This window comes from Mastomys coucha, unplaced genomic scaffold (assembly GCF_008632895.1).
Source record: "Mastomys coucha isolate ucsf_1 unplaced genomic scaffold, UCSF_Mcou_1 pScaffold16, whole genome shotgun sequence".
In the NCBI taxonomy this organism is placed as follows: Eukaryota; Metazoa; Chordata; class Mammalia; order Rodentia; family Muridae; genus Mastomys; species Mastomys coucha.
In genome coordinates, this window is record NW_022196898.1 from 91,427,821 (window position 1) to 91,438,266 (window position 10,446).

The 10,446-nt window shown below is 42.9% G+C and overlaps 1 long non-coding RNA gene across 1 annotated transcript in view; it reads right to left on the reverse strand.

The window, feature by feature from the left end:
• Positions 1 to 9,153: 9,153 nt before the first annotated feature.
• LOC116094370 overlaps positions 9,154 to 10,446 on the reverse strand; it is a 4,428-nt gene continuing 3,135 nt past the window's right edge. Inside the window, exons 3-4 of the long non-coding RNA XR_004120069.1 lie at positions 9,869 to 9,998; positions 9,154 to 9,466 (exon numbers count right to left, since the gene is read on the reverse strand). This is a non-coding gene — a long non-coding RNA (uncharacterized LOC116094370). The remainder of the gene's footprint in view (positions 9,467 to 9,868; positions 9,999 to 10,446) is intronic.

The window sequence follows — 10,446 nt, forward strand, 5'->3', positions numbered from 1 at the left end:
AGGAGGATTGTCTGGTCCTTCGTGAAGGGGTCGAATCTGTAGAATCGACAACATGTCTAAGAGCCCTTAGTGGCTTTGGGACAGTGGGATTGACTTTGCCAAGTTCACCTCAGGAATTTTTTGAGCAATCAAGAGATACATGAACAAACTCCAAAACCAAAGCAAAAACACGAAGCTCTGTCCTCATGTCTGTGTAAAGGTCATGGCCTTCACAGTGAGGGCGCTGGGGCAGGCTCACCTTTCCGTGGACCGCATGCACCAGTTCAAGTCCGCTCGGCCTACCAACCACAAACTGCAGCTATTCAGGAGAAAAAAAACTGCATCTGAACTGAATATGTAGGTTGTCTTTGCTGTTATTATTCCCTAAACAATACAGTATAACATAGTATTTACATAGAATTTGCATTGTATTAGGTATTATAAGTAATCTAAAGATGATTTAAAGTATATAGGAGGAGTGAATAGGTTATATGCAAATGCAATGCTAGTTTATTATCAAAGACTTAAGTAGTCACAGATTTTGGTATGAGCAGGGGTCCTGGAACCAATCCTCAGTGGATACTGAAGGATGGCTGTATTATAATTCCCCTTTGGAACATGCTGGCAATATTTCCCCCCTTAGCAAAGCTGTTTTTTCCTTGAAGAAGGAAAAGTTGGCACAATTCAGAAACAAGAACAGAAAAAAAGAATCTTAACCATTTTAAATGACCAAAACTGACAGTGTAAGGCTTAAGTAAAGAGCCTTTCCAACAGAATAACAAAGGTAATCCTGAGAGGAGGAAAAGGCAGAAGACAAGAGAGGGTAAGAGAGGAGGGCAGAAACATTATAGCAGGGACTGTTAGGAGGAGGGGAGGGGGTGGAAAGGGAGGGGAGAGAGGAAGGGAGAAAGGAGAGGAGGGGAGAGGAGAAGAGAGGGGAGAGGACAGAAGAGGTGATGAGGGGAGGAAAGGGGGTAAGAGGAGAGAGGAGGGAAGGAGAGGGAAAAGGATGAGGAGAGGGGAAGGAAGTGGAGTATGGGAGAGGAAGAGAGTAGAGGAGAGGGGAAGAGAGGAAAGAAAAGGAGGAGGGGAGGGGAGAGGAGGAAACTTGTCCGTACAACAGCAAGAAGGACTGCTACCAAGATTTTATTCCCAGCTTTAGGCCTGCTCCAGATTCAGGGCTGGAACTCTACAAACTGTGAGCCAGTTTCCTGTAAGGTTTCTGTCAAAAGGAGCACAAGAGAGCCGGGGAGGAGCCAGTACTTGTTCTTCCTGTAGGCTACCTCCCTGTGGGCTTCCTGTCCTGTTCCTAAGAGGTCGGCCTCCTTAGCAGTATCTCTTCACACCACCCCCATGCCTACTGAGGGTTCCTTCCAGGATAAGCACCTGAACTCACTCCATTTTCAGTCGTTCTGTACACTCACTGCACCAGCCTTCAGGATCTGGGTCTCACCTTCTCTAATTCAGAGATCCCAGGGTGGGCCAGCCTTCGCAGAGACTAACGCCTCCATGGGACTCTACTTCTACATTTTGAACTTTAATAATTATCATCTCCTCACTTTGTTCCCGCAGCCCTCAAGGGGACAGCTCCTCCTGCTTTCATCATGTCTCAGAATCACTTCTGTATCCTTTCAGGTACGCAGACAACCTGCATTTATATTAAATGCTTCATTTGATAACTGGTTGCTTCCTGTTTCTTGATTGTACCCTAACTAATATAGACGGAATGAGGTTGGAGCGCAGATCAAAATAATGTCAAGTAGTACCACTGAGAAACCAAGAGATAATCAAGAGAAGAAAGGAAACAGGAATGGGAGATAGAATACAAAGGGAGCGAACTAAATCCAGTAATACCACTAATAACAGTGCACCAAATATTAATCGACAAAGTGACCCAATAAAAATATAAAGCGTGGGTTGAGGAGATGGCCCAAAATAACTCAATTATCATAGAACCATGGTGACCTAAGTCTGAATCCTAGGAGTCTGTGGAAAGTTGAGCACGGTGGTACACATCTGTGATCTCAGTGCTTCCATGGCAAGATGGGAGGCACAGATAGGAGAATCCCTGAAAGTTCATAGGCCAGCTAGCCTGGATACACAGCTGCAAGCAACAATGTATCTCAAAATGGAAGGGAGAACTGACTCTTGGACATGAATGCACACCACACACACACACACACACACACACACACACACACACACGCACACGCACACACACATACACACATACGCACGCACACACACACGCACACACACACACGCACACCATATGCCTTTTTTAAACTTTATTTTCATTTTATGTGTATCAGTGTTTTGCCTATATGTCTGTCTGTCCATCACTTGCATGCTTAGTGCCTTCAAAGGCCTGAAGAGGACATCGTATCCCATGAAATTGGAGTAAGAGGTGGTTGTAAGCTATCATGTCAGCATTGGGAACTGGATCTGGCCCTCAGCAAGAGCAGCCAGTGGACTTTACTGCTGTGTCACATCTCCTGCCCAAGGGGAGGTTTTTAAATACAAGGAATTACAAGACTCTGTCCTTGGGAGATATACTTCAGATATGATGATGAACACAGACCGGAAGTAAATTGTTGATGGAAAGCTAGATAGCACAAGCTGTCACCACAGAAGGGCTGGAGTGGTCACACTGTGGTCAATAATACAACCTCAAAAGACACAAAATAAAAATTGATAGAATCAAAGAAACTAATATACAATCCTGAAATCACAGTAGGAAATTTGCCAATTGGGAGAACTAGATTTTTAAGTCACTTAATACATAGAGGACTTGAGTAACACCATTAAACTATCCTAATTGATAGTTACTGACATTTATAGACTCCTGCCTCCAATAACTCCTTTTCAAGTGCAACAGAGTGTTCTCCAAATTAAAACACATGCTTGGCCAGAGAAGTTAGTCCACAAGAACTAAAAGAATCAAAAACAACACTCGTTGGAAAGGTTTTAAACAAGTGACAGGAAATTTGAGCTCAGGATGGAAAACAATGGGAACAACATCAGCACCAGTGTCACCCAGCGCCTCGCCCCTTAAAAATGTCACCCCAAAAAGGATAGCACAATAACGTACTTGGAAGATCAAATCCCAGATGGGGGAAATTAGGCCCATACAAAGCAGCCAATCCAACTGGCATGAGATTCCTGGATAGTGAGCCCAGATGTTGTCAGGGTGGAGGAACGTCATCAGAACTTTGTTTCCTGCTTATCATCCTGGGCAGATAAATTGGAGACATTTTAAATGTGCAAAAACTGAAACATTACAACGTTTTCTAGAGTTATTAGAAAGTGTGCGTCAACCCAATAAGAAATAAATCCAGGAAATAGGGAGGGTGTACACTCAAGAAAAGGTGGAGCATGCTTTCAAAGATGGGGGGCAGGCAGGGAGGCACAGAGAGGCAAAAGGCTTGGCCCCCAGTGTTCCAAGTCAGAGCTTTGAGGAGGTGACTGAATCATGAGGAGCCTGATTTCATCAAGGGGCTAGTCCACTCATGGGGTCTACGGGGTGACAGCTCGATGACAGGGACATGGTTGAAAGGAGCGATTCCCTGAGCTGTGCACCTGAGGACATAGCTTACCCCAAGTCTGGTTCTCACTGTGTCTCCCCTTTTGCTTCCTGGCTACTGTGAGTGAGTGATTTTCTGCACATGTTTCCTCCCCTGCGACATCCTCTCCCTGGCCCCACAATGCATTCGGTCAGTCATGGGCTGATCTTCTAAATACAGGAAACAAAATCAATCCTTCTCCCTTAAGTGGATCTTTTCTGGAACCATCCCATAAAGACAGACAGAAACCAAGACAAAGTCTGTACTACACAAAAAAGAAGCAGATCTAGGATCTTTACAGAAAACCAGAGTTCTTCCATGTAAGTCCATGGCCAGAAATCATGACAGAAAGAGAAACATAGAAGAGAGGCTGGTGCTGGCTCCAAAAGGAATATAGAGCAGAAAAGGAAGGACCCAGCTATCGTTGAACAACATTTGCAAGAGCACAGCAAAGAAGCTAAAACTGCTCTAGTTGAGAATGTGCAGGAGGAGAAAACAGAGGTAAATGAAGAGTTTGAGCTGTGTCTATTATAGCAAGAGTATGTAGACCGCATAGTGGTGTTTGTAGATATGTTGGTAGGAATGCATCATTGGGTGATTTCGTCATGCCAACACCACAGGTGTATTTACCTAAGTCTAGATGGTAACAGTCAAATCACTCAACGTGGCCTCTTCAGGCAATCAAGAGAGGAGGCAAGCACAGGATGCCCAGGGCTTCTGTCAGCATAACGTGGTATATGGTTCTACAACAAACTTGTTTTTAAGAAGTAGAAGCGGCTCTCTCTCTCCAACACAGCAATCCTTTATTCTCAAGCACAAAGTTACGTAGTGGACATCGTTGTGTGCACTACGTCTTTATACGACTGATAACACAATGAGTTTACATCAGTATCCCCCACAGGCACGAGAGTAATGCATGAGGATAGGAATTTTTCAGACCATTGTGCTCTCATGGGATCACTATCATCTATGCAGCCCACTGCCGACAAAAGTCTGAAGTAGCCCATGACTCTGTGATAGAATAGCACTAAGATGTATGTATCCATCAAGAGATATCATTCAGGGGCTGGAGAGAGAGGGGGCTCGACAGTTAAGAGCATGAGTTCTTCTTATAGAGGATCCAAGCTGTGTCCCCAGCACCCCTGTCAGGCAATTCATAACTCTGGCTCCATGGGATCTAACACCTTCTCCTGGATTCTGGGGCCCCTGAAGTCACATGGGCGCACACAGAGAGAATTTTGGGATAAATCTATTGAAAACTATCATTCAGGTTGGATGACTTACTGGCTGTCACCTGGTAAGCAGTGTCACTTATTGTGTAAGGTCTGAGGCTAACGACAATAAAAGAACTAAAAGAAATATAAGCGGTTGTCTCTTGGGCAGAGGATTAAGAATGAGGAAGAAAATTAACCTGGTTTATTGTAAGATTTTTAGTGCTACATTACTTTTAAAATAATATACATGTATTGCTTTTGCAAAAATAAAACTCTGCTAATAAAATGGCCATATTGTAGAATAAAATATAAACATTAAAATGTTAAGATATTTTAAATAAAGGAGTAAAAAAGTAAGTTTTAAGTATTGTAAATATAAATCTTAATGGACAAACTATGTATTATTTTTTTAAAAGACATTAAATTCCTCCATACACTATTAGTGGAATTAAAAATAATTTTTTAAAAATATAGCCATGCTTAAAAACAAGAATGTATTCCATCGACAAGCAAATAAACTCAAAACAAAGAAAGTCTCCTTAAAAAGATATACTAAAAAAGCAAGAGATTGATAGGAGGTGGGAAAACACGAAATGATGAGTAAAAGGTAATGTTAACTAACTCAAAGCCCTCATACAGAGTTAGAAGTTTGTGCTCCACTGCCATTAATGGGGGCCGAAATGTCTCAGCCATCCCCACAACACGAAGTTGCCTGTTCATCACAGAACGTGAGCAGTGTGTCCCGCCTGAGAGCAGAAAACCCTGCCAACCCCACACCTAGACAAAAGACCTGGAACTGAATCATGCATGCAGAGTAACATGTCCGCTTTCAAACCACAACTACACGCCTTGGTCAGAAACACACTACAGTCTGGGTGGACGCAGCTATAAAGCACTCTCATAAGGAAGATATGGAGATGTAAGAAAGAAAGTAAAACTTGGAGTTCAAGAACAACATGCCACTATATCCTTAAAAATATGCACATCAAAAAAAAGTCAACAAATTAAAATCTAGAATTAAACCTAAGATAAGCAGATACTTAAGACATTTTTTAAAAGCAGTAAAATAGTATTTTTAATCTTCAAAGAAGAGACTAAACATCTATAAAGATCAAGAAATAGGAAAACAAATCATAACTACTCATGAAATCAATAAGCTTAACAGGTTAAAAAAGACATTTGAACTAATGGAAGACCAGCAAAATACTCTACCACCTCTCAGCCCCTCCATCTTCGTGGTCCTCACCTCCATGTCCCACCTCTCAGCCCCTCCATCTTCATGGTCCTCACCTCCATGTCCCACCTCTCAGCCCCTCCATCTTCGTGGTCCTCACCTCCATGTCCCACCTCTCAGCCCCTCCATCTTCGTGGTCCTCACCTCCATGTCCCACCTCTCAGCCCCTCCATCTTCGTGGTCCTCACCTCCATGTCCCACCTCTTAGCCCCTCCATCTTCATGGTCCTCACCTCCATGTCCCACCTCTCAGCCCCTCCAGTCCTTCTCTCCTCCCTGTTTTTCTTCCCTCCTTCCTCACACAGTGATTCTCAACCAAGCATTTCATTTCTCCTGCCTCTTCCCCAATCTATTTAATCTTCCCAGTTACACCTGAGAGGATCCTTCAGAAACCCCACATAAGTTTCCAGCCTTAGAGGGTAAACCTCTGTTCTCCTGTTCTATCCTGCTCCTGCTGCATTCTGGGAGCCTCTACTTCCTCTTTCACCACAGCAGGGCAAGTCACTAAAGAATGGACAGGGCATCCTACAGATCTGGTCATTCCATACCTAGTGGGGTTTTCTAATGCATAATGGGATTTCAGTACACATTTTTTTTTTTAAAGTACAGGCATGAATTTCAAGGGGTATGGAAGAAATTATGTCATCACATTCCATCAATATGAGAAATCAAAGGAACGGCAAAGACCATCAAATCTCTCCAAGTGATCTTCAATAAACCAAAACCAACATGATACCTTGCAAGTACTTAGGAGAGGGTGTGCAGAGGGATCATGGGCCTCTGGAAAGGACACTACCTGGAAACTGCAGTGATACACAACAGAAGAAAATTCACTAGATATGTTAGCCCCGTTCGTGGGACTGTGAGCTTCAGGGATAAGAGACAAGAAACTGAGAAGCCACCAACACTTGGCTGCCCACCAAACATTACCTCATGTCATCCGCACACTGGGTCTTTGAGATGGGAGCTTGCGTTTCCATTTTACTGGAAATGAAGCACAGGGTTCACAGTGGAGTTTTGGTGGAAAGCCATGGTAATTCTGTGGAAATTCATTCCTGGTTGTAGTGACATCAGCTGATTATGTTAAGTATGGGCTTCTTGAGCAGGGAGTTTATGCAAAGTCCATCACAGGCAGGCGCCCTTCCTTAGTCTCTCCTTACACATCCTTCTACATCCACAAGGAGCTTTGGACTGGTTAGGTCTCTACATATTTTCTAGGATGGATGGATTGGCGAGTAAATGCAAGATGAACTGTCTCTAGCACGAGGCTCAGCCACTCCTAACTACTTAGCTTGCGTTATCTTATTTAACCCTCACAATGTCAGTGATTCTCTTCCAGTTCACAAATGATTAAAGTGAGGCTAAGAAGGTCTTAAACACTGACCCAAGGTCACACAGCTTGTAAATGACAGAGCAAGAACTTCCCCAAGCCTTCCTGTCTGACTCTATGCTGCTAAACACTCTGCTACATTGTCTCAATTAATGGGCTCCTCTGAATTAATGAATCCTCTGAAAACTTTAGCTCTCCTATATAAAGATAGATGGTCCCTGATGTCCCAGCACTATGAGAGAGGGGGGTGGTAAGGGGAGAGAAGGAGGGAGGGAGGGAGGGAGGGAGGGCATGAAACAATGGGGAGCTGTGAGTGATTAGTTCAAAATACAACAAATCTAAAAATACTCTGGCTTCACTTTGAGATATTTGTCCAACAAGAGTGGAACAACTTTAATTAGTGTAACAGGACAATAGGAATTAAATTGGCTTGGTCACAAGATTTTTAAGGGATGACACTGATGGTATTACTAGCCGACTTCAAAGATCTGGAAAGATGGTACCGCTCACGCCGGAGAATAGAAACCTGTTTTTCATCAACTCTGCTGGCCTGACAAATTAAGTCTGTGGAGTCATTAGATTAAGATAAGAGCTTATCTTCCAGGCTGACATTCATTCTGAGGGTTTATACTGCTCAGCCAGTAATTAGTGCTGTTGAATTTTTAACGCTGCCTTGTCCAGTCATTCAAAAAGTCTAGAAATACGTGTGCACCTCCTGTGTATGTTTTGAGTTATTAAAAATAGATGAAGACTGCAAGTGAATTACTTCAGGAGGTCTGAATCGTTCCTCCAAAAGTTATTTGGTGGCAAAATGTGCGGCTTAATGACTTATTTGCCTAAGAAGGGAGCACTTCTCCCAAACTGGCAAAAGTTGAATAAGAAGCTGCTTTGCCATGGGACCTACAATTTATTTTGTGGCATACATTTTATACGTTTATTGTGTTCCAGTACAATCATTAAAAGCATGATCACATGCAGTAATGGTTTCCTGCTGTTTCCCATCCCCAATTCAGCAAACATATTGTAGATTCAGGCAGCAGCTCAAAGTTGCCTCTGCGTGTGTGTGTGTGTGTGTGTGTGTGTGTGTGTGTGTGTGTGTGTGTGCGTGTATGCACACACACTTCTTTTTTTATGGCTGATTAGATTGTAAAAAGTTTATTTTTTCCACTTTTCTTGAAGTTATAATAACAATTTGATTGCTAAAGGATAAACTAATATATTAAGGCTGCACATGCATCCTGACAGTCTGTCAAACAGACAATGCTCACTGTTTAAGATGCTTGGCTTGCAAAATTCCAGTTTCCACACTGAAATACTAATTAGTAATCAGATGGGTAAGAACTCCTATTTTGACTTCCTGTGGTTAAGGTTGCATCCTGTTAGTATTACTTTAACGTCATGTATTTCGCCTGAAGTGTGGACGTCTCTTCACTGCCCAGCACTGCACCTGCCATTTTTAGGGAAATGTAGCAAAGTCAATTCTTCTGGGACAAGTTAAAGGTTTGACTTTTCTTGTTTACATTAATATTCAAAAGAATGTCTCCTAGAAAATTGTACCAACTTAAAACGCCCAGTTTGGAAGATAGGCTCTTTTTCCCACTGAAGTTGATGCTAAGATTGTTAAGACAGATCAGTACAAACCATCAAACCTAACAACTTGAGTTTGATTCCCAGACCCCACTTGGTGGTTAGTGGAAGAAGAGAAACAACCCTTGCAGGTTGTCCGCTGACCTCCACGTACATGCTATGGTTTATGTGAGTGCAAAGAGACAGTAAAGGAGAAAAAAGTAGAGACAGAGAAGGAGGAAGAGGAATAAATAAATAAATAAATGAATATTTTTTAAAAGTCTTTATTAGCCACAACCCATGGTTTTATAGTTCACAGACCAAAAGTCTTTTTGACCAAAGTCAAAGTTTCTTGCCAATCAGCCCGTGTGAGTGAGGCGGATGTTGATCCTCTCATCAAGTGGACACAATGCCAAAGGTACGAGACCCCACAAGGCTTTGGAATTCATCATGCTTGTTATGACACATGAACATCCTCTCTCAACAGTGCATGTGAATTCCACCCTAGTCCTGGCATCTCCAGTGGAAAGAGCAGAGTCTAGTTTACCCCTTCAGCGAGTCGTTGAACCCAGCTTCCTTAACTGCAAAATAATAAGACTGTTCAGTATAATCATTAACTATGCCTCCCAGGTTCCTGCATCCCAGATCCATGATCTGACCCTGAAGAGAGAAGTATGAGGAGTTCCCTCTCAAATGGACATGGAAAAATGTAATGGGAGAAGTACACCAACAAATTCATCTGAGGGACTCACAGACTTAAGCTTAAAGTAGTAGTCTTAGAAATCCTGGAATTACATAATCATACTTTGTCATAGATTAGTGACCAGAGGGTAATAGTTGAATGAATGAATGATGACACAGCATGGGATATTGGGATTTGGATGCAAACAAATAAATTCACTGTGCCAAACATTGGCTTTGGGGTATTGGAAAAGAGATAAACCTCTCCCAACCCTTAGATCAGAAAATCCAAGGATGCCTACCTCCTGGGGCTGCTGGGGAGATAAACAAATGGCCGCGGGAGGCCAGGACGTTGCTGGAGGCTTGAGACTTCTGGTTCCCTTTCTTTGACCTCAGATTGTTTTTGTTATTGTTTTATTTCATTCTCTCCTTCTTTGTAAAAAAAAAAAAAAAAAAAAAAGTCACCCTCCAGCTATTACCGACCCCCAGCATGTCTGGCCCGGGCTATCCTTGTCACCTTTCCAGGGTGCAGAAATAAGGAAGTAGGGAAGAAAAGCAGAAAGCCTCCCTTCCAAGGAGCTGATCTGCCGGAGAAAGGTAGGCGCCTCTCAGTGTGTTTACAACGTACTTCATCTCAGCCCTCGGCCTTCCTTAACTCATCCGCCCCCACCCCCAGCGCTCTGAAGAGCAACATGTAATTAGAGCACTAACGAGGTCATTTAGCAGAAACCATGGGTAGGGAGTAATGAGTGTGCTATCAGGCTTGGAGAACAGCTTGGGCAAAAATCCAAACAGTCCATGTTCAACTCTGATGAGCCGACCTAAGCTTGGAAAACAGAGCTTAGAGAAAGGTTAATGATAGGACACACACACACACACC